The sequence below is a fragment of the Chanodichthys erythropterus genome, chromosome 2 (genome assembly GCF_024489055.1).
Source record: "Chanodichthys erythropterus isolate Z2021 chromosome 2, ASM2448905v1, whole genome shotgun sequence".
Taxonomy (NCBI): Eukaryota; Metazoa; Chordata; class Actinopteri; order Cypriniformes; family Xenocyprididae; genus Chanodichthys; species Chanodichthys erythropterus.
The window spans coordinates 25,782,856-25,803,852 of NC_090222.1; positions in this window are offsets into that span (position 1 = coordinate 25,782,856).

Consider the following 20,997-nt stretch of genomic DNA (forward strand, 5'->3'; position numbering starts at 1 on the left):
TAAAAACACAGAAATATGTCCTTGCCAGTCAAGGATTCATCATGCTCCAGGATCCCATTGTCCTCTAGTCTCTAGGTTTTGAATCCTGATCTTAAAACAAATAATATTGCTCGATTTTAAGCCCAAAATTTTAACAAAAGTACACGTATGGCATTTAAATGTCTTAATGGACATTTTTCTCAATTGAATGACATAGATTTGACTCTTACATGAGTCAAATCATGCTGTCTCACTTTTGAAACAAAAAAGTTTCAAAAACTTTGATGGCAAAGATTGCTTCGAAGAGAAAAATCCTTAAATGATTTTTACAATATTGTTGCTACATTTGATGTAGAAAGATCACAAATATAATTTGAGAACAGTTTAGAAGATTGTTTTATTTATAACCAACTTATATCCTTGACATTAATTTTGGCTAAATCCTAACTCAGATAGCAGACCAACATTGATTCAACAGTGAATCAATGTTAATGCCTTAACCAAAATAACATTGAATCAATGTTGATCAACGTTGAATTTTAAGTTGATTTTTCATCAGGTTTGCACCCTGAAATAATTTATTTAATTAAGTTATTTCAATGATGAAAAATAGATCAACATGGTTGTAATACCAATGTTCCCATTCAGTCGGTCACGTTCGACGTACGTCGGACAGACCGACGAATAGGAATCTCGCCAGAGAAGCCAATCTACTAACGAGCCAATGCACATTGGCATGCAATCATCTGCATCAGCTGCTCACCTCGCAGCGCGGGTATATAATGAGCAGCAGGTGCGTTGCATCTTCAGCTTTTCGCTTCGGAGCCGAACTACTGCAAACACGGTGGTTTCTACGAGTGAGTGTTTGAAGAACGGACTTCAACGAGCCAGCTCTCTCTCTGACTGCTCTTCTCGTCCGGTGCAGGAGGAACAGCACAGCAGCGGGGCCGATTTTTTCTTCTTTGCTTTGTGTTTTGCCTTTTTTATTTGAGCAAATTAAGCTGTGTATCAGCGTGAAGGCCGTTTTCACGGCTGGTGACGGTGCGCTTTAAGAGCGCTAAAAAGCTGTTCTCACAGCTGGTAAGAGCAGCGTCTGCAAAGAGAGTGCACACGACAGGCTGCACATTCCCTGTCTGTGCTGCAGCGGCTATTCCCCTGCGTGCTTCAGCACCTAAAAGAGTCAGTCCTTGAAAGAGCTTACACGAGTAGTTCGCGTCTTTTTAAAGATGTCGTTCTACTTGTGTGCTGCTGGGTGCGGTCGTTACCTGGCGCCCCGGGATTGTCACCAACGCTGTATCGCGTGCTTGGGCTTAAGGCACGCTGAGGCGGCGTTTGTGGACGAGTCATGTACCCATTGTGGGATGATGACCGTCGCAGAGTTGCGGTCTAGACTCCAGTTCCTGCAAAGGGGCGGAGTCCCGGTGCCGTTGCCTCGTTCCAATCCTCCTCAGAGGGTTGCTTCGGGCAGCGGCACTGGTGACCTGAGGATCACGGTGAGCGCGCTTCCTTCGGGGAACCAACCCCCTAGGAACCCTCATCCCTCCTGCACTCCGCAGCCAGTAGAGCTGCCGGGGGAGCGCGGTGGACCACCCCAGAGGTGTGTACCATCCGTATCCTTCAGAGCTCCCCAGGATGACCGGATGTCGATCGCTGCATCGGAGGGTGAGCCTGATACTTCCGCGGATGACGATTCGGCGCAGCTGCCTCCCTCGGGAGTGAAAACTGTGACTGATTCAGACCCGGAAATGATGGCTATGCTTTCCCGGGCCGCCAACAGGGTCGGGCTCGTGTGGAATCCTCCACCGTGTCCCGAACCCTCGAGGTTGGACGATTGGTATCTCGGGGTGGCAAGGGCTGGTTCTCAGCCCCCCACCCCAGTGCCTTTCTTCCCGGAGGTGCATGAAGAGCTCACTGGCACGTGGACGGCACCTTTTACTGCCCGAAACCGTGTCGGTGGGTCCTCCTCCCTCACCACCCTTGACGGCGGGGCAGCGAAGGGTTATACGCGCATACCCCCTGTGGAACGGGCCGTTGCTATGCAACTGTGCCCTAACTCCACCTGGCGGGGGGAGCCGTCTCTCCCTTCCCGGGCCTGTAAGCACTCGTCGGATCTTACCGTCAAGGCTTACCAGGCCTGTGGGGAAGCTGCCTCTGCCCTACACGCTATGGCGTTGTTGCAGGTCCATCAGGCCAAGGCACTGAGGGATCTGCACGAGGGTGGTCATGACCCACAAGTTCTTCAGGAACTTCGTGCCGCGACGGACCTCGCGCTTCGTGCGACGAAGGTTACGGCGCGGTCAGTGGGTCGTGCGATGTCCACACTTGTGGTCCAGGAGCGCCATCTCTGGCTGTGTCTCGCGGACATGAGGGATACCGACAAGGTCAGGTTTCTTAATTCCCCCGTGTCCCAGACCGGCCTCTTCGGCGACGCGGTCGAGAACTTTGCCCAACAGTTCTCGACTGTACAAAAGCAGTCTGAGGCCATCAGTCATATCCTGCCGAGGCGGTCAGCTGCTGCTCCACCACCGCCCGCAGCACCTCAGACTGCTCGTCGCCGAGGGCGCCCCCCTGCGGCCGCCCCCGCGCCCCAGCAGCAGCAGCCTCCGGCTAAGCGGCGCCGTGGAGCCGGTCGCGGTCAGGGCGCCCAGCCCGTCCCGCCACCCCACAAGAAGAAGGGTGGCAAGGCCAAGTCCAAGCGGCCCTAGGACGGGCGACCCGGAGATGGAGAGGACTGCTCTACAGGAGGTGGTGACCGCACCGCTCCTTCCCCCGGAGGAGGGCAGGGTGGAAAATCTTTTGTTTCCTTCTGTTTTTGTTCCGCCGCTGGCCCAACAGCCAACGATACCCAAATTCTCAATAAAAGAGCAGTTTCCTCTATCTCCGGGTCCGAAGAGGGCTCGGAGAGCAGTGGGAGGGCAAGAACCTCACCACTCTCATCCCCCTCTTCTCTCGCCAGCGGACAGCAGCGAGCAGCAGGCAGTCAAAGCCTCGACTGCTCCCTCTGTCCACCCGTGGAAGCAGGTAAGTGTTGCACAGCACACTGTGACGCCGCGTCGGGCCGCCTCGCAGAGAGAGCCCCCCGGGCCGCGTCCCTGCGTTCCACCTCGCTGCCCCGCTGCGGGTGCGCCTGTGGTTCCTCTGGTCCCGCTGGTACGGTCTCTGGGGGCCTGGTTAGCGCTCACCAGTCCGTCCCGCTGGCTCATTCGGACCATCAGGCTCGGCTATGCGATTCAGTTCGCCCGGCGTCCCCCCAGGTTCAGGGGTGTCCACTTCACTGTAGTGAAAGATGTCGATGCCCCTGTCTTGCGTGCGGAGATCGCAGTCCTACTGGCGAAGGATGCGATAGAGCCGGTCCCTCCAGCCGATATGAGGTCAGGGTTCTACAGTCCCTACTTCATTGTACCCAAGAAAAGCGGCGGGTTACGACCGATCCTGGATCTGCGCATCTTGAATCGGAGCCTTCACAAGCTACCGTTCAAGATGCTCACGCAGAAACGCATTTTCGAATGCGTCCGTCCCCGGGATTGGTTTGCAGCGATCGACCTGAAGGACGCGTACTTTCATGTCTCGATCCTTCCGCGACACAGGCCTTTCCTGCGGTTCGCGTTCGAAGGTCGGGCATATCAGTACAGAGTCCTACCCTTCGGGCTTGCCCTGTCTCCCCGCGTCTTCACGAAGGTCGTGGAGGGAGCCCTTGTTCCCATGAGAGAACAGGGTGTTCGCATTCTCAACTATCTCGACGACTGGCTCATTTTAGCACAGTCCCGGGATCAGTTGTGCGAACACAGGGATTTGGTGCTCAGACACCTCAGCCAGTTGGGGCTTCAGGTCAACTGGGAAAAGAGCAAACTCGCCCCGGTGCAGAGGATCTCTTTTCTCGGTATGGAGTTGGATTCGGTCGAGCAGATAGCACGCCTCACAGAGGAACGTGCTCGGTCAGTGTTGAACTGCCTGAATACGTTCAACGGCAGGACAGCGGTCCCACTGAAATTCTTTCAGAGGCTCCTGGGGCATATGGCGGCTGCTGCGGCTGTAACACCGCTCGGTCTGCTTCATATGAGACCGCTTCAGCACTGGCTTCACGGCCGAGTCCCGAGATGGGCGTGGCAGCGCGGCACGTTCCGGGTGTCAATCACTCAGGAGTGCCGCCGAACCTTCAGTCCGTGGTCGGACCCCTTGTTTCTTCGGGCAGGAGTGCCCTTAGAACAGGTGTCCCGGCATGCTGTGGTGTTCACAGATGCTTCTGCCACCGGCTGGGGTGCCACGTACAACGGGCATGCAGTGTCAGGGGTTTGGACGGGACCCCATCTGCATTGGCACATCAACTGCCTCGAGTTGCTGGCAGTACGCCTTGCTCTGAGCCGCCTCAAAGGCCTGCTACGGGGCAAGCATGTACTGGTCTGTACGGACAACACTGCGACCGTTGCGTACATCAACCATCAAGGTGGTCTACGCTCCCGTCGCATGTCGCAACTCGCCCGCCATCTCCTCCTGTGGAGTCGGAAGTTTCTGAGGTCGTTTCGCACCATTCATGTCCCCGGTGTGCTCAACCGTGTGGCCGACGAGCTATCACGAGCTGCGCTGCCAGGAGAATGGCGACTCCACCCCCAGGTGGTTCAGCTGATCTGGAGAGAGTTCGGAGAGGCTCAGGTAGACCTGTTTGCCTCACCAGAAACCTCCCACTGCCAGTTGTTTTACTCTCTGACCGGGGGAACACTCGGGACAGACGCACTGGCACACAGCTGGCCCCGGGGCCTGCGCAAATATGCGTTTCCCCCAGTGAGCCTACTTGCACAGACTCTGTGCAAAGTCAGGGAGGACGAGGAGCAGGTCTTGCTGATTGCGCCTTACTGGCCCAACCGGACCTGGTTCCCAGAACTCTCACTCCTCGCGACAGCCCCTCCCTGGCCCATTCCTCTGAGGAACGACCTTCTTTCTCAGAGACGGGGCACTCTTTGGCACCCGCGTCCAGACCTCTGGAAACTCCATGTCTGGTCCCTGGACGGGACGCGGAGGTTCTAGGTGACTTACCCCCCGAGGTACTTAACACCATCACTTCGGCTCGCGCACTGTCTACGAGACGTGCTTACGCCTCGAAGTGGAACCTGTTCGTCGAGTGGTGCTCTTCTCGCCGGGAAGACTCCCGAAGATGCTCGATCGGTGTCGTGCTTTCCTTCTTGCAGCAGGGGTTGGAGCGTAGGCTGTCCCCCTCCACCCTCAAAGTCCATTCTGCTGCTATCTCCGCTTACCACGACCACATAGATGGCAAATCTGTTGGTCAGCACGACCTGGTCGTCAGGTTCCTTAGGGGGCGAGACGGTTAAATCCTCCTCGTCCCCCTCCATACCCTCTTGGGACCTTACTCTGGTGCTCAGAGCACTTCAGATTGCTCCCTTTGAGCCTTTGCTGTCAGCAGACTTAAAGATTCTGTCTATGAAGACTTTGCTGCTGGTGGCATTGGCCTCCGTCAAGAGGGTAGGGGACCTGCAGTCATTTTCGGTCGACGAATCGTGCCTACAGTTCGGGCCGGGTGATAGCCATGTGGTACTAAGACCCCGGCCTGGCTATGTGCCCAAGGTTCCTACCACTCCCTTCAGGGACCAGGTAGTGAGCCTGCAAGCGCTGCCCTCGGAGGAGGCAGACCCAGCCCTGGCTTTGCTCTGTCCAGTTTGCGCCTTGCGACTGTACATAGACAGAACTCGAAGCTTCAGGACCTCAGACCAGCTCTTTGTCTGTTACGGAGGCCAGCAGAAGGGAAAGGCTGTCTCCAAGCAGAGGATGGCCCACTGGATAGTGGATGCCATCGCCCTGGCTTACCAAGCTCAGGGCGTGCCCTGCCCGCTCAGGTTGCATGCTCACTCCACGAGAGGTGTGGCATCCTCCTGGGCGCTGGCTCGTGGCGCCTCGCTAACAGACATTTGTAGAGCTGCGGGCTGGGCGACACCTAACACGTTCGCTAGATACTATAGCCTTCGTGTCGAGCCGGTCTCCTCCCATGTTCTCGCCACAGGTCAGAGGCACGGAGAGGCCCCGGCTTAGTGTCGGCTTGCTGCGCTACATGCGCGTTCTATTCTCCAGAGAGTCCCTACGGGCAGACCCTGTTGAGTCCTCCGGTTACCCTTCGGCAGCCGACGTGCATCTGGCACCGGGCCTATACTCCGTTGTATCCTTGAGAACCGGATTTAGGCTGGGTTCCATATGTGTGACCCTACAGGGATCCCATATGGCTTTTCCACGGCTGCTCTTAAACGAAGCCCGTGTCTTTCCCTCTGGGAGAACCCATCTCTATCGAGTTGGAGTCACCCCAGTTCTTCCATATGTAGCACAGCCCTACAGGGTTAGTCCATATGTACTTCTCCACATAACTCCTTCGGGGAAGGATGTGGCTTCCGCAGCGTTCCTTCAAACGAAGGTTACGCTTTCCCAGCGTTATCCAATAGTTTCACTGAATGGGTTTTGGAACAACAGTGATCAACCCTCTCTGTGTGTTAGCCCTGTCCCACCGTCCGCAGGCAAGGGGGTTCAGGTGGCTTACAACAGAGCGCTGGAGGAGGGCAGCTCCTGTGGCGCTTTGGTAGGGATTCCTATTCGTCGGTCTGTCCGACGTACGTCGAACGTGACCGACTGAATGGGAACGTCTCGGTTACAAAGGTAACCCTCGTTCCCTGAAGGAGGGAACGGAGACGTACGTCCCGTCGCCACAGTTGTTGTCCTGCTGTGCTGCCGCCTGCTTGGTTCGGCTCCAAAGCGAAAACCTGAAGATGCAACGCACCTGCTGCTCATTATATACCCGCGCTGCGAGGTGAGCAGCTGATGCAGATGATTGCATGCCAATGTGCATTGGCTCGTTTAGTTACACTCGAAGTAGATTGGCTTCTCTGGCGAGATTCCTATTCGTCGGTCTGTCCGACGTACGTCTCCGTTCCCTCCTTCAGGGAACGAGGGTTACCTTTGTAACCGAGACGTTTTTTCAACGTCATCTTGTACAGCAAGATTCTAATTTCAATCAGAGACAGTGTAAGGGCAGCAGTAAATATGGTTTTAATGAAAAATTCACAACCTCCTTCAGTTTACATACAAATGTATTCATTTATAACCACACACTGTTTGAACAGGAATTAACATCACATTCAGGAAAAACAAGTGGCTGTAAAAATGGCATTTCATGGTGACTAAAACAAATAGACCTGGTTTCACAGACAGAGCTTAGGCTAAGCCAGGACCAGACCTTAGTTCAATTATTTAAGTAGATTTTAGAGACATGCCTTAGAAAATTGTTTATCTTGAGACAAAACAATAGCACAGACAAATTGTAAGATGTCAGTGCAAGTTACAGTTATGCTGATCAGGAGCATAAACGGAACCAGAAACAGAAAATACAAACTTTGAGGACTCCTTTTCTCAGCCTTCACTTGTTGTAAGGCATCTAAAGAAAACAAAAACCAACAGGAAGTTAGAACTACACAATGTAGTGTATGATTGACAGAAGGTGGGTCATATATATTTGGAAATGTGACTGTTACAATGTACTACAAAATTAAGTGAAACTTGAAATATGATTAAAAAAAAAGGTTTAAGTTAAAACACGCTGAATTCAAATGTATGACTATTTAATATAAACCATTATAGGTTGATGTATATCATACCCAGAAGCAGGGCACAAGCTGATGTGACTGAAGTGAGTTGATTCAAAACTTTCTCTCCCTCGATCACAATGCCAAGGTTAGCAGGTGGTTCATGATGTTCTCCAGCTCCTTTAGAATAATGAACATCACCACGAAGAGCTGCAAGGTCACCCTCACAATCATCTGTCTGGGCTGCGTTTCCCAAAAGCATCGTAAGCTTAAGTTGATCGTAGCTCCATTGAAACCAATGGAGCTACGATCAACTTAGGCTTACGATGCTTTTGGGAAACGCTACCCAGGTTATCCTAAAGTTGTGCACATAATTCATCGCCTTTTGCTAGAATGACTACAAAATAAACAAATTTATACTTTTTCTGAAAAAATAACATGGGAACACGGGCAAAACAAAACACAAAAGTCACATGAATCTGGGATGGCATAAAGGCGAGTTAATGAACATCTGGTTTGGACATTAGTAATTCATTATCTATTAACAACTATATCAGTTTTTATAGAAATTACTTACCATGTATTGTAAAGTGTCCTCAGTCATCAAACATCATTGAAAAGCTTTAGGTCCTAAGGGGAGAAACATTTTTACAGCCCTAATTAGTGGTCGATAGTTGTTTGCCAGGTCAATTAATTAGTTGTGCAAATACTATTATTATAATCTACTATTTCTACTACTACTATAAAAAAAAAAAAAAAAAAAAAAAACATGATCATGATACTAAAAAAAATCCTAACATTTTTCCCTGGGCGAAGCAAAACGTACTCGGTTACTAACGTAACCTCGGTTCCCTGAGATACGGAACGAGTACTGCGTATGGGGAAAGGTCTCCCTTTTTCCCCGCTGCTGAAGCCTTTTTCAATAACGCAACTTAACTGCACCGTCATTGGTTCACTCATAGACAAGTTGTTGAACCAATGACGGCGCGGCATAGCTGCGCGGCCTATGGCGACAAAGCGCGCGAATATTCCCGCCGAAATGGGCGGGGTTAAGGGCTATATAAGCAGGCGTTTCGCCATAGGATTTCAGTGTCATTCGACTGAAGCGACGACCCTGAGCCGCAGCCTCGTGGCACGGCAAGTATCGCAGTACTCGTTCCGTATCTCAGGGAACCGAGGTTACGTTAGTAACCGAGTACGTTCCCTTTCGATACTTCACTCGTACTGCGTATGGGGAACGAATTCAACCACGCCGTGCCACGGCTGGGAACGATATAGCTTGAAGTTTGGACACCTGAGAGGGGGCCAAAAAGACAAGCGAGAGGGCAAGCCCTTACCGAACCCTTGCGTTACACTTAGAGGAAATTTATTTCCATGATAGCGTGAGGCGGAGCTCATCTGAGGCCGCTAATCACACTGAAAGGACTCGAGCCTGTAAGGTCGGGACATCGAGATGGTAAAACCTGACAAAGGTGGACGGCGAAGACCAGCCGGCCGCCACACAGATGTCTTGGATGGAAACTCCGTTGGACCAAGCCCATGAGGAGGCCATCCCTCTAGTGGAGTGGGCTCTGACTCCTATGGGGCATTTGGCTCCCAGTGAGGAGTAGCACAGCGTAATAGCGTCCACTATCCAACGAGAAATGCGCTGTTTTGAGACCGGAGATCCTTTGGTGCGGCCTCCAAAACAGACAAAGAGCTGATCTGACTGTCTGAAAGACTGCGATCGCTCTATGTAGGTCCTCAATGCCCTGACAGGGCAGAGTAACTCCAGCCCTTGCTCTTCCGTCGAAGGGGGCAGAGCAGAGAGCGAGATGACCTGAGCTCTAAACGGCGTTGAGAGCACCTTAGGGACGTAGCCATGCCTGGGTTTCAGAACGACCTTAGAGTCTCCAGGCCCGAATTCGAGGCATGCAGGGCTCACAGAGAGGGCCTGCAAATCGCCAACACGCTTAACCGAGGCCAGTGCTAACAGCAAGGCGGTTTTTAGCGTCAATGGCCTGAGGTCGACTGAGCCCATTGGTTCAAATGGGGCTCCTTTTAAGGCCCTGAGGACCAAAGACAGGTCCCAGGAGGGAACGGTGAGGGGGCGAGGAGGATTCAATCGCCTAGCGCCCCTCAGGAAACGGATGACAAGTCCGTTTCGTCCCACTGATTGGCCAGCAATAGGAGCATGGAACGCTGCAATGGCTGCTACGTAAACCTTGAGCGTGGAAGGGGTGCGCCCCATTTCCAAGCGTTCTTGGAGGAAAGACAGTATAGAAGATACGTCACTCTCCATTGGGTCTATGTTGCGTGACGAACACCAGTCAGCAAAGACCGACCATTTCTGGTCGTAGAGGCGTCTCGTGGACGGCGCTCTAGCCTGAGAAATGGTATTTAGGACGTCCCTGGGGAGGTTAGTAGGCTCCCATCGAGGGACCAGAGGTGCAGAGCCCAGAGCTCCGGCTGTGGGTGCCAGATTGCCCTGTTCGCCTGAGAGAGGAGGTCCCGTCTCAGGGGGATCGGCCACGGGGCTCTCAGAGAGAGCTTGAACAGCTCCGAGGACCAAATCTGGTTCCTCCAGAGCGGGGCCACTAGAAGGACTCTGTGTTGGTCTTCTCTGATGCGCCTGATGACCTGAGGGATCAGGGCGATCGGAGGAAAAGCGTAAAGGAGCGTGCTGGGCCATGAATGGGCCAGAGCGTCGACCTCCTTCGAGAAAAATGTTGGGCAATGAGAGTTGTCTTCTGAGGCGAAGAGGTCTATCTTTGCCTTCCCGAAGAGCTCCCAAATCCTGAGGACAACCTGGGGATGGAGCGTCCACTCGTCGGAGGGGACGTTGCTCCGTGACAGCATATCTGCACCCAGATTGTTCCTGCCAGGAACATGAGTCGCTCTGAGCGACTGAAGCCTCGGAAGAGCCCATTCCAGTAGACGTTTCGCCAGAGCGCATAAGCGGCTGGACGAGAGACCGCCCTGGTGGTTTAAATATGACACCACTGTCATACTGTCCGATTGGACTAGAACGTGACGCCCTGTCAAATGAGCCAGAAAGAACTGAAGGGCCTTCATCACTGCTAGCATCTCTAGACAGTTGATGTGCAGAAGGCTTTCCTCTTGGCTCCATGAGCCGAAGGCCGGTCTGCCGTCGCACACAGCGCCCCAACCCGAGTTGGAGGCGTCTGTTGCTAGCACCGTCCTTCGTGAGACCGCCTGTAAGGGCACTCCGCGCTTGAACCATACAGGGTTCGTCCAAGGTTTCAGGGCTAGAAGACAGGCCTGATTGACCTTGAGGCGAAGGCGGCCGTGCCGCCAAGCGCTGGGAGGAACCCGGAACTTCAACCAGTACTGAAGAGGCCGCATCCGAAGAAGGCCGAGCTGTAGTACCGGAGAGGCGGAAGCCATTAGCCCTAGCAGCCTCTGAAAAAACTTCAGAGGGAGGCAGGCTCTGTTCTTGACTGAGGCTGTGAGCTGCTGAATCGTCAGAGCGCGCTCTGGCGAGACTACTGCCGTCATATGGACTGAGTCGAAAACTGCTCCCAGAAACGATATTCGTTGAGTGGGGCACAGCAAGCTCTTGGTTGCGTTGACCCTGAGACCCAGGCATTGTAAATGGCTGAGGAGCACGGATCTGTGGTGTTCCAGCTCGACTCGCGAACGGGCTAGAATGAGCCAGTCGTCGAGATAATTCAGGACTCGGATTCCCGCCTGTCTGAGAGGGGAAAGTGCCGCGTCCATGCACTTGGTGAAAGTGCGAGGAGCCAGAGACAGCCCGAAGGGCAGGACCGTATATTGGTATGCCACTCCCTCATATGCGAATCTCAAGAATCGTCTGTGACGAGGGGCTATCTGGATGTGAAAATACGCATCCTTCAGGTCCAGCGAGCAGAACCAGTCCTCGGGGCAGATGTGCGCGAGGATCTGTTTCAGTGTCAGCATTTTGAACTTCCGTCTCATGAGGGAATGATTCAAAAGTCTGAGATCCAGGATGGGTCTGAGACCACCATCTTTCTTGGGGACCAGAAAATAGTGGCTGTAGAAGCCTGACTCGCTTTCCGCGGGGGGAACTATTTCCACAGCTCCTTTTCTTAGCAATGTCATGACTTCGGCTCGGAGGACATGGGCGTCGTCCGGATTGACCAAAGTTTGAAGCACCCCGCCGAAGCGAGGGGGCCGGCGTGCAAACTGGAGCGAGTAACCCTGAGTTACGATCCCCATGACCCAATCTGACACATCGGGGATGGCCTGCCAAGCCTCGGCCCGAGTGGCAAGGGGTTGAATGATATCGTGTGACAGACCGCCGCTGAGGGGGTTGTACACCGAGAGTAGCGGAAGAGGAAATTTGCTCTCTTTTAGATGATATAAAAATTTGTTCGCCGTGAAAACGGCGTTTGGAGTGGGCGCAACAGTTGTGGGCCCAGTTGTCACTTGAAACATGTTTCCCACGCCCGGATTTAAACGAGGCGGAGGGGAAAATGTTCGTGGGAGCTTTTGGGGTGGTCCGGTCGCGACGGGACGATTCCCCATCCTCTTCCTTCCTGGCAGATCAGGATGACTTCGGAGGCACCGGGTCCAGCACAATCTTGGGCCGGGGTCCCTGGCGTCTCGGGAAGGGATGGCGCTTGGCAGAGCGCTGGCGTTGCTCCTTAGGTGGCGCTGACTGCGGTGCTGCAGGTGGAGCGGGCTTGTGCTGATGAGCCGACGCAGTCCTGGGGCGGCTGGAAGCAGAGCTGGAGCGCTTGGGCAGGAAATGTCTCATGGCCTGAGACGATTTCTGTGCCGCTGTGAAGCGTTCAGTGAAGCCATCCACTGCAGGGCCGAAGAGACCAGAGGGAGAGACCGGGGCGTCTAAGAAGGCCGTCTTGTCATTGTCCTTGATCTCCGTCAAGTTAAGCCACAGGTGGCGCTCCAACACTACCAGGCTGGCCATGGAACGGCCGATGGCCTGAGCCGTAGCCTTCGTGGCTCGCAGGGCAAGGTCAGTAGCGCTGCGAAGGTCCTTGAAAGCCGGCGCGTCAATCCCAGACTCGTCCAGAGAGCGGAGGAGTTTGGCCTGGAAGACTTGGAATATGGCCATGGAGTGTAGCGCAGAAGCGGCCTGTCCTGCCGAAGTGTAAGCTCGACCAGCTAAGGTGGAAGTAGTCCGGCAGGGCTTGGAAGGGAGTGACCTCTTAGCTTTCCATCCCACAGCCGTGGGAGGGCAGAGGTGAGCAGCCACTGCTTCGTCAAGGGGTGGCAGGTGCTCGTATCCCTTTTCCTCGGCGCCGTCAACGGCAGTGAGGGCGGAGCGGTGCGTGGTATGAAGGCGGGCGGAGTACGCAGCGCGCCACGACTTTGTCAGCTCCTCGTGGACCTCGGGAAAAAAGGGCGCTGCTCGCTGGCGAGGGGCTTGGCGGCGGCCAGGCAGGAACCACTCGTCAAGGCGACTGCGCGACGGCTCCTCAGGTGGGGCCCAGTCGAGGTCCAGCTCTTCTACGGCTCTGGATAGGATGCGGAAGAGCTCATCATCCATGCCCTGGCCATGTTCAATGGGCTCCAAGGGAGGCGGGGGGGCGGGATCGTCCGATTCGCCAGCCCACACTTCTGCTTCGGAAGCCGCAAGAGACATGGAGTCGTCCTGCTCGTCGTCTGTTCCACCGAATGAGACGAGGTCACTCGCTTCCGCAGAGGGACGCTGCTCAGGCCGAGAGAACAGGACGGGAGAGGGTTCCCTCGGAGGAGAGGGCGAGGCACGCGGGAGCTGGGCCGGCGTGAGCTCGCCTATCTCCTGGCGCTGGGTCGCTCTGCCCCGCTGTCTCTTCCTAGCCGGCTCGCGGGAGGAAGGAGACGGGAGGGCGCGAGCGGCGAGATCACCCTCTGTGAAGAAGGCGACCCGCGAGCGCAGGGAACTGAGACTCATGCACTCGCAGTGCGGGCATGAGTCCCCGGCGAGCGCACCGTCTGCATGGGGCTTGCCCAGGCAAGCGACGCACTCGCTGTGACCATCACCGTCGTGCAGGGGGGCCCTGCACGTGCCACACGAGTGGCGGGGCATCTGAGAAGACGCCGTTGCCGTGAAAACGGCACTTGGGTGGCTCTTTTAGAGCGGCGAGGGCCGCGGAAGCTCTAGAAGCGGTGAAAACCGCTGAAATACGCTCTTTTAGAGCGGCGTTAAGCCGCGGTGAAGCTCTCAAGACGGCGCGCCGGATGGCGGCAGGGGACACACAGGAAGCGGCCGGGAGCGGGAAGCGGGAGGCGGCGACTCGGCGACGGCGCTGACGCTGCAGTCGGAGAGGGCGCCGGCGCTGTCCTCAGTCCGGCGAGTCCAGGCGAGTCCGCTGCGGGAGCCTCTTCAGACGGCGGCGAGAGCAGTCAGGAAGGCGGCGAGCTTCTCGGCTTCAGGCGGAGATCAGCGAGGAGATGATGAGGTCGTCGCTGAAGGAGAAAACACTGAAATCCTATGGCGAAACGCCTGATTATATAGCCCTTAACCCCGCCCATTTCGGCGGGAATATTCGCGAGCTTTGTCGCCATAGGCCGCGCAGCTATGCCGCGCCGTCATTGGTTCAACAACTTGTCTATGAGTGAACCAATGACGGTGCAGTTACACTGCGTTATTGAAAAAGGCTTCAGCAGCGGGGAAAAAGGGAGACCTTTCCCCATACGCAGTACGAGTGAAGTATCGAAAGGGAACACCACCAAGTTAGGCAAATGTAACGTTAGCTCACAATGTCTTTACTTACAGATTTGGATCATCATTTTTGGGAAAACATACATGAAAATCAGAGCTAACATGTCAAAGACAAATAAAAGTACAGACAAATATTAATTTAAAAACTTAACTCAATATTATAACGCAGGAATCTTCACAGCCTCGGGCGTTTTTTCTCCCGCACCGCGCGCAGTTCCCGCCCACAGCATTTCAAATATCTCGCGCTGCCTACAGGGTAAAGGAGAAATTCATTTTTAATTACGATTCTGTTAGGATTCATGTCCACAAACAACGTTAATGAACTATAAAACACACATTCAAACGCTGCATTATCTAATATATAGAGTAAAACAAATTTCCACCTACCTTTGAGTCCGAGAAGACGCTCATGCGTCGTGACGTCAGAAAAACGTCTGACTCGGGATCCTTAAAGTGCAGATGATGAAATGTTTGAATCGAGTATTTGTGAATTTAGTGTTTAAGTTGAAAGATTGAAACGTTATTAAATTAATAATGTCCATCTTTTTCATCTCACTGACTTCCAACTGGTTGGAGTTTATCTAGGCCTACACTTCATTTGGCAGGATTTTTTTTTTTTTTTTGTGGGACTAGAGGGAAGGGTCATGAGGAGCATGAATGCTAATGTGAATAAAGTGTTGTATGAGGGGACAGATGGATTGACATAGTCTAAGTTTCACCAGTGATGAAGCTGACCAAAAATCAACGTTGATTCAATGTTGTCTTTTTCAACACTGAAAAGCATTAAAAGTTCAACATTGATTCAATGTTATTTAGCATTGACTTTTCAATCTCAACCAAAATGATGATTCTGATAGAATTTCAACATTGAATAAATGTCACCTTGCTATCTGGGAAGTGACTGACCTTTAAGTGGACCTCACAAGACGTACTTCCTATTTGACGATTTGCATGTCTATTTATGACATAATTTCCAGAAAGTCATTTGATTTCATTCATTTGATTCCCATGCTTGAATTCAGCACTAATAATGTTTACTTTAATGCTGTATAGGTAAAAGGTTAGTCAGTGTCTCACATTACAACACAATCTCAGGAAGCACAGTGAGGAGAGAACAGAGATGATTGTTGTAACCCTGTCCCATTGGCTAATGGCTACTGTATAAACATTTCACTTGGTATGACCATTATGGGATGAGGCATCTTGACATTCTGTTGCTTCTAACTTGCCTTTGAGTTATTTATCATTTCTAAAGTTATCATTTATGAGGGCTAAATATAGTCTAGTCAAAATCACAGCACAGCCATCATCTTAAATGATGTCAGACCATGTCACAGTTTTTAATCGGTAGGTATGTTAGCTGTGCAGAACAGCAGGTGACATCACATTTCAGTCAACATATCATTTGTTCAGTTTATCTGACAACAGAAGCAGAAGATGCAATAGAGAAAGTCCATAGGCTATGAATGAGAACAGTTTTACTGGCAATGCCCCCGGGGCAAGATAATCCCCGCACCACAATTACATTTTTGTTCTCCTAACCACTGATGGCACAAAAACCCATCTCAGCACTTTTGATGAATAAATGTTTTTTTTTATTTTGTAGTGAGATTTGGTTAGTTGAAACAATTTTTAGGTTGACAGATCTAATTTTGTGTCTCTGGAAAATAGTGATCTTGTATTATGTATTAAATATCAAAGGTTTTTTTTGTGTCTATTTGTTAATGAGGGATTTGTGGACATATGTTTTTGTACCCCATAGGGGCAACCTTACCCCTCTTTTATATTTTACATTTCGGAGCACAGTAGAAGAGAAGCAAACAGCATGCCCTGCATATCAGTTGGCATACTATCCACCCTATCTGCCCTTAAATAGTAGGCTATTGAGTGTTAGTAATGTCACATAGCCTACTATTTAGATAGTATGCACATGGTGCTTCTCAATAAATCGACGCTTCCTCGTTTCCTCGCTCCTACATCCTCCAGCCTGTGACCATGAAACCGATCAAACTCAGAACATCTCAATTCTCTAATTGCACCGCGAGGAAAACGACGAGGAGTGAGAAAGAGTAATGGGCGACACCTGTGCATCCTTTGCGGAAGTCGATCTCATCGAGAAACCTGACGCACATTCTCCTTTCCTCATCAGATCTGTCAACAATAATTAATAGCCTACATATTTCTCATCTCACATACATCTCACATATTTCAACGGGGCATATTGCATTATTAATATTTATTATGATTTTTTAAATAACCAAACTTTAACAACATGAGGGCAGATTCCTTAAGCGCAGCTGATGCTTTTTTCAAGTGACACTCGAGTTATCAAAAACATTCCAATATACAAAAAACATTTCTTTCCATTCCTCCGTCCTCGTTTACTTTCCTTGCATCCTTTCCTCACATCATACGGGGGTGGAGTTTAGACGCGAGGAAAGGAAACGAGGATGCACAAATAAGTGAGAAGCGCCAGTAATAGGTGGGCAGTTGCCTTGAAGTAGAAATCGACCAACTAGTGATATCGTTGAGATACTAGCTGTCTTTCGCTGCTCCACTGAAGGTAGTAAACAATTTGCTGCTCTCTCTTTCGACCGACAGTTGACCCAGAACGTGTTCAGCTAATTCGAATTCCCAAACTATGAGCCCAAAGGATTTTTTAAAGGAAATAGGCCTACTCTGTAAGTACCTTAAGATTTTATATTTTATCAGAATTGACTTAATCGTATTTATTTAGGCATACGTTCATTTGCGTGCAGTGAGGCGTCTTTATTTTGCATCTTCGATATTTTTTTTGTTTGAAATAAAAGTGAAAGTGATTTTTGTAATGCCATTTCGTCTAAGATGTCGCTAATTTGATATTAAATTACAGTTATACTACATTTTTCTTAATCAAAGTGACTTAAATTGTGCAGTAATTACATTGAAATACATTGTTTCGGTATCTGGGAATACGAGGTATGTTATGGTCTGCTTGCACCTGGCGACCTTTATTTACTTTCGGAAATACTATTAATATAAAATTACTCTCTTTTTTGTATGCATAATTATATATATATATATATATATAGGCTACAAAACGTTTTTTTATTTTATTTTTGCACTAGTATGTAAGGAATCACTAATGCAGTAGGCTAGACTATATCATACTGTTATAGGCCTATGTAACTTTTTTTAATGCGCCATCAGGTTGCTTCTATAGTAGTGCGGATCGGAGAGCAGTTGCGAAGCAAGCAGTCTTTTCACATTCTCAGACTAGAGACTCCATACCAGAACAGGGTACAAAAAAAAAGGAAAAGAAAAATGAAAAACCCTTGTGCGCAGGCTAAATAAAATACTTTTAATAAACGTGGAACTCGTGCGTGCACGGGTGCTCAAACAGAACAAGCAACTGTTTAATTTTTATCCGCGCTCGAGCCAGCAGTAGGCTACATGTTGAGCACACTTAACAGTAGCCTAGTGCAGCGATTCCTGGAAATAAAACCCGTTTTAGATTATTAAAAGTTGACACTTCCTTCTCTAATCGTGAATATTTGCTTACATTATTTCCTAGGCTTTATCTATTCTCAGATAAAAAAAAAAAAAAAGTTATGAAAAAATTGGTTCTAATCAATGTTAGTTGTTTTATTACTTTTTAATAAAATTGTATATAAAAAGAGTTTAAATTAATCATAATTAATGTTTCTCTGTTAATCCAAAATCTAAAGGTAGTTTTAGGAGTTTTTATCACAAGAGTTTTTAATCACATAAATATGATAGTAGCAATGATTAATATGATCGCATTTTAAAAAACAATCATGTTCTGATAATTCTATTCTCATTTTTTTCAATTGTTTTAGTAAAATTGAGGGTCATTAAGGTTATAATTTTCTCCATGAACAGGCTTTATTTCCATTTTCTTGAATTGCTCAATGAAGGGATATGGTTCAAGCTTGAAGTGCTGTTTTGAGATTTTGAGAAACCACTCGGTTTCCTATTATCTCAGCGAGCCACCTGGAGACTTCTGCATACCAACATGGTCAGCAATGGTGAGTACTGATCACTATCTCAAATGTTTTATATATATATATATATATATATATATATATATATATATATATATATATATATATATAAGCCATAATAAAGGTAAGCACTGTGGCTTGCATTAAGTGGTTAGTTCACCCAAAAATGAAAAAAAAAAAAAAAATGCCATTCCAAACATTTTCTTCATCTTCAAAACACAAATGAAGATATTTTAAATGAAATCTGAAAAATTTCTGTCCCTCCTTTGATGCAACTTCTATTTTGTAGCTTCAGAAAGTTCAGAAAGAGATCACTGGTTCTCCTGAGCTTCCATTTACCATATCTGATGTGTGCGTTGATCAGTATTTGTGTATATGAGTGATCCCTAAATTCATTCTGTTCATATAAAACAACTGTCTCTTCGAAAAATTAGGGATGCTCCTTTCATATGGATTAGTTTTATGAATTGATCTCTTGATCTCTTTATGAAGTTTCAAAGTGGTAGTTGCGTAGACTGTCAATGGAGGATTAAAAAAAATCTTCGGCAAAATTCTTACGGGTTTGGAACATGAGGCAGAGTAAATGATTACAGAATTTTCATTTTTCAGTGAACTAACCCTTTGAGTTCATTTTAGAACAATTTAGTTTGCAATAGTCTGAAATTTGGTTTGAAAAGCCACAGTGATTGTGCCACTCAAGGAGAAACTAGATGTCCAAACGATGACCTTTGTTAAAAGTCAGAAAGTTCCTCAGAAATTAGAATAGATAAAAATGAAACTAAGCTAACTTCCTTGCAAGCACATGACAAACCAAACTTCATGTTTTAAAAATTGCCAGCTTCCAATGTATTTATAGCACAGAGGATGTTGTATTGTGGTCTAAATTTCAACTTCATTAGACCGTACCGCAGGCTTGGTTTGAACATTGAAAGTAATACATATGTAGAACAAAAGGATAAATGATAACAGAATTTTCATTTTTCAGTATAAAATGGGAAGGATATGCAAATAATACAAGGAAACACTGATAATGGCGCAATGCTTGGCTGTGTTTGTAGGACTATGTTGTCGTTGATGAACATGGAAGCGTGGATGAGACGAAGGTAGTACATCATGAACCCCAGAAGTTAATCCTCAAAGGAAACATGGATGAAAAGGACAAACAGGTCACATACCGAAAGGACTGTCCACGCACTGGGGTAAACATCAGCATAATGGGCTTAAATCTAGCTTAAATATGATATTTGAATTAAATAAGAATGTTGTTTAGTCTTCAGAGATTGCTAATGTTTCTCTTCTTCTCTCTGTGTTCCTCTTTCTTTTGATTCAACAGCATGCTTACAGTGCAGAATGTCATGGTACGTTGGTCTCAAGTGCCTTAATATAAGGGTTATAATATTTTATTTTTTAATTGCATGATTTAAGATCATATTCAGCAACATTCAAACAATGTTTTAAAACATGTGTGACACACTGTATCATTTAGAGTTTGTGGAGAAACACTTTTAAGCAAAAAAAACCCAAAAAACAAAAACAAACTTGATTTCTAATGCTTTATGATATTTTATGTCTTTCAAATTATGTCTATTTTATTACAAAATTCAAATAGGTATCACCTCTCATGCCCAATCCGTGCTTAAACCCCAGAAAAAAAAAAAGCTTATGAACTTAGAGTAGAAACTAGAACACTTATCACAATAATTGTAAATATATTGTTAAATATATATGCACTATATTATAAATGCATTTTTTTTTTTTATTAACCTGTTATTAAAGGTTACAAAAAGGTCACACTTTATTTTAGTTATGGTGCTGTAAGAAATACATTGAATATATTTGTGTTCTGTATATGTTGCTGTTTTGACATTGTTTACTTTAGGGAAAAGTTTGGGGGAATCTCCCTAAGGCACAAACTTGTGCCCCTCCCTATCCAGGAATTTCTCAGTTGAGTCGATTTAACATCACATTTAAAAAGAAAAGTGTGTTAGCAGAAAAATAGAAGAATGTTGTTGGATGAATTCTATGTGATGTCACCTGTTATGTAACACCTGAACGTAACATGCAGAGCGGCACATGTTAATATGCGTCATCCGGGGTTCCGTCTACTGCTCCCACAAACACACCACAAAACAGCAAAGTGGAAAAAGGATGTTTTTTTTTTTTCCCCCTTAAACTAAAGGATAAGTTTACTCCAATTTAAGACAAAGAAACAGGTGGCACAGCGACAGTGGGTTTGAATCGTCCAAAACGATAAACAAAAAGATTTGTTCTACCTAAGTTTAGTCGACTTTCCTAGAACAAAAGAACAAAACAAAATATCCAATTCTTACCTCCCTGCTGACCAATAAACAGAAGAAAAGTAGTAATTAAACAAAAGGGGGACTCCCACTTCTCACACACAGTCCACTTAAAGGGGAAATAACAATTCAATCTCCACACAAGGAGGCTTCAGAGAAATAGGAGCGCAATGTTGCAATGAGAGACACACACACACACAGTTTGATAATGCACGTACACACACGCGCTACAACTTGAGGAAGCAGGAGAGGGAGGTACTCGAGGAACTCGATGGGCAGGTTTCCCACACAGCTTATAACCACCGAAGAATCACTTCAGCTCTGCCCATGATAACAGCTGCACCTGATTCATTTAAAAGAGTGTGGAGCGAGAGGGAAAGAGAAAGAGAAAGAGCACTATGCATGCGCACACACACTGCTTGTTGCAAACAACACATGACCAATGATAAAATAAATGACACCCAAAAGTTACGTTCAGACACGTAACGCTG